Source organism: Triticum dicoccoides, chromosome 3A, assembly GCF_002162155.2.
Source record: "Triticum dicoccoides isolate Atlit2015 ecotype Zavitan chromosome 3A, WEW_v2.0, whole genome shotgun sequence".
In the NCBI taxonomy this organism is placed as follows: Eukaryota; Viridiplantae; Streptophyta; class Magnoliopsida; order Poales; family Poaceae; genus Triticum; species Triticum dicoccoides.
The window spans coordinates 572,605,229-572,609,463 of NC_041384.1; positions in this window are offsets into that span (position 1 = coordinate 572,605,229).

Sequence of the window (4,235 nt, forward strand, 5' to 3'; positions counted from 1 at the left end):
CAGAGGCCCTAGCAGCTTTCAAGCACAACATCCGCGACGAATGGCTCACCCGGCACCTTGGCTAGGAAAAGCCGAAATCTATGTCAGCCCTCACGACACTCATGACCCGCTTCTGTGCAGGAGAGGACAGCTGGTTGGCTCACAGCAATAACATATCAAAGAACCATGGTACTTCGGATACCAAGGACGGCAACGGCATGTCACGTCGCAACAAACATAAGCGCCGCATTAACAGCGACAATACCGAGGATACTATTGGGGAACGTAGTAATTTCAATTTCCTACGCACATGCAAGATCATGGTGATGTATAGAAATGAGAGGGGAGAGTGTTGTCTACGCACCCTCGTAGACTGGAAGCGGAAGCGTTAGCACAACGCGGTTGATGTAGTCGTATGTCTTCACGGCCCGACCGATCAACCACTGAAACTACGGCACCTCCGAGTTCTAGCACACGTTCAGCTCGATGACGATCCCCGGACTCCGATCCAGCGGAATGTCGGGGAAGAGTTCCGTCAGCACGACGGCGTGGTGACGATCTTGATGTTCTACCGTCGCAGGGCTTCTCCTAAGCACCGCTACAATATTATCGAGGATTATGGTGGAGGAGGGCACCGCACACGGCTAATAGATCTCAAGGATCAATTGTTGTGTCTATGGGGTGCCCCCTGGCCACGTATATAAAGGAGTGGAGGAGCGGAGGGGCCGACCCTCTCTATGGCGCACCCTAGGGGAGTCCTACTCCCACCGGGAGTAGGATTCCCTCTTTCCTAGTAGAACTAGGATCCCTTCCAAGTAGCAGGAGTAGGAGAGAAGGAAAGGGAAGGGAAAAGGAGAAGGAAGGAAGGGGGCGCCCCCCTCCCTAGTCCAATTCGGACCAGCCCATGGGGATGGGTGCGGCCACCCTTGGAGGCCTTTCTCTCCTTTCCCGTATGGCCCATTAAGGCCCAATACGAATTCCCGTAACTCCCCGGTACTCCCGAAAATACCCGAATCACTCGGAACCTTTCCGATGTCCGAATATAGTCGTCCAATATATCGATCTTTACGTCTCGACCATTTTGAGACTCCTCGTCATGTCCCGATCTCATCCGGGACTCCGAACTCCTTCGGTACATCAAAACTCATAAACTCATAATATAACTGTCATCGAAACCTTAAGCGTGCGGACCCTACGGGTTCGAGAACAATGTAGACATGACCGAGACACGTCTCCGGTCAATAACCAATAGCGGAACCTGGATGCTCATATTGGCTCCCACATATTCTACGAAGATCTTTATCGGTCAAACCGCATAACAACATACGTTGTTCCCTTTGTCATCGGTATGTTACTTGCCCGAGACTCGATCGTCGGTATCTCAATACCTAGTTCAATCTCGTTACCGGCAAGTCTCTTTACTCGTTCTATAACACATCATCCCGCAACTAACTCATTAGTTGCAATGCTTGCAAGGCTTATAGTGATGTGCATTACCGAGTGGGCCCAGAGATACCTCTCCGACAATCGGAGTGACAAATCCTAATCTCGAAATACGCCAACCCAACAAGTACCTTCGGAGACACCTGTAGAGCACCTTTATAATCACCCAGTTACGTTGTGATGTTTGGTAGCACACAAAGTGTTCCTCTGGTAAACGGGAGTTGCATAATCTCATAGTCATAGGAACATGTATAATTCATGAAGAAAGCAATAGCAACAAACTAAACGATCAAGTGCTATGCTAACGGAATGGGTCAAGTCAATCACATCATTCTCCTAATGATGTGATCCCGTTAATCAAATGACAACTCATGTCTATGTTTAGGAAACATAACCATCTTTGATCAACGAGCTAGTCAAGTAGAGGCATACTAGTGACACTCTGTTTGTCTATGTATTCACACATGTATTATGTTTCCGGTTAATACAATTCTAGCATGAATAATAAACATTTATAATGATATAAGGAAATAAATAATAACTTTATTATTGCCTCTAGGGCATATTTCCTTCAAATACGGCAGTCAATGCCGGATTCAAAGGCTCTAAACCCGGTTAGCAGAAAAGGCCATTCAAAAGAAGCACTCCGGGCCCGTCCAGTTTGGACCGTATACTCGATCGCTCGTGTCAAATACACGGCACCCTTGACAAGCCAGCCAACCACACCAACAGGGATTGTTGGGTGTTCAAGCAGGCCGGCAAGTTAAATGCCGAAAACAAAGATAAGGGTCACATAGCGATGACGAGGAGGAGCCCCGGCAGCCGAACACCGGAGGACAGAAGAGGTTCCCCCCACAAGTGTGGACGGTGAACATGATATACGCAACCCACATCCCCAAGAGGGAGCGGAAGCGTGCCCTCACGGACGTATATGCGTTGGAGCCAGTCGCCCCAAAGTTTAACCCATGGTCCTCTTGTCCGATCACCTTCGATCCCAGAGACCACCCCAATAGTATCTGTCGTGGCGGATTCACCCCACTGGTCCTAGACCCAATCATTGACGGATTTCACCTCACTCGAGTCCTAATGGATGGCGGCAGCAGCCTGAACATGCTTTATCAGGACACAGTGTGCAAAATGGGTATAGACCCCTCAAGGATCAAACCCAGAAAAACGACCTTTAAAGGTGTCATACCAGGTGTAGAGGCCCATTGCACAGGCTCAGTCACACTGGAAGTGGTCTTCGGATCCCCGGATAACTTCCGAAGCGAAGAGTTAATCTTCGACATAGTCCCACTCCGCAGTTGCTACCATGCACTGCTCGGGCGAACCGCATTTGCGAGATTCAATGCGGTACTGCATTATGCATATCTCAAGCTCAAGATGCCAGGACCCCGGGGGGTCATAACAGTCAATGGAAACACAGAGCGCTCTCTCTGCACGGAGGAGCACACTGCAGCCCTCGCAGCAGAAGCGCAAAGCAGCCTCTCAAGGCAATCCACTAGTTCGGCGATTAATGACCCAGACACCTTCAAGCGCACCCGGATTAATCGGCAACTGGACCACCTGGCACGTTCCGAGCTCGCATAGCAATACGGCCCCCACCCCAGTCCCAGCCAAACGGCGAAATATGTGCCACGCGTACATAATTACGCATTAAAAATACCATGGGCACAAGTGGGGAGGGGGGCACAACTATGGCACGCCCCAAGACGGGGCTTAAACCACACTAGGGGCTTCCCGCTTTGTTATTTTCTCTTTCAGGACTTTAATCTCTGGAAACCCTGTCCGGCAGCATGATTGCCAAACACATGATGCACCAACCAAGGAGGCAGAGAGCTACGTCACACCACGGCACTCCCAGGTGGATTACGATAACGAGTGAAATACTTGCTTTAATACTATTCCTCAGCTCGCCCTTGGAATGGACATGTCAAATAGTCCTACTTTTTGCTTATCGCACTACTTGTATCATTCTGCTCTAACGCACCTTTTTGAATAAAACAATGCATAGCATTAAGACTATTATTGCATTCTTCCTTTATATATATATGTTCATTCATGACATCTAGCACCCGTACACTCTGGTACGGCCAATACGCCAGGGGCTTAAGCATACCCCATAATGCGGCGTGAGAAGTCTGAACACTTTCGACAGTGCGGCACCCCGAACTTATAGCATTATATGCATCGGCTCCGAATCATGTCTTGGGTCAATAGTTGGGTTTGCCTGGCTCCCATGTTTTGGTACCTTAGGTTCTGCTATATCGGCTAAGGTAGCACTAGGAGAACTACTGCGATTGTGCCCCAGTTCTGCTGGGCTAAGCACCTCAGTAGAGAAAGCTAAAACTGACTGTCATGATAAGGCGAGAGACTGGTCGCTGTTCGAGAGGTTTCAAGTCCCTAAAGACTTATGCTGCTTAGAGCGAGGAGTCGGCCCTGTCCGGCTTAAGGCGTGTATCATGCCCCGAATTCGGCCTTCCGAATACTAGGGGCTTCACCGAAATTTAAAATTATAGAATTCTATGGCTAAGTGAGAGTGATAACGCATTATAGTTCGATTGCCTTGTTCGTTGTGCTGAGCACCTCCCTCGAAGGACCCAACAATGGTAACAAGAGTGCTCAGGTTTATCCCGAACACCCCAGCACTCGCGGCGTGGGGGCAGAAGCCGACGAGTAGCCATCTCTCAGATTTGATAAACAGCCGAACAGAAGGCAATATTTTAAATTCAAACAAGCGTTGCATAGCGCATATGAACAAGTTTTCATAATACAGGATTACACGAGCAAGTTTACTCAAATATTACATCTTT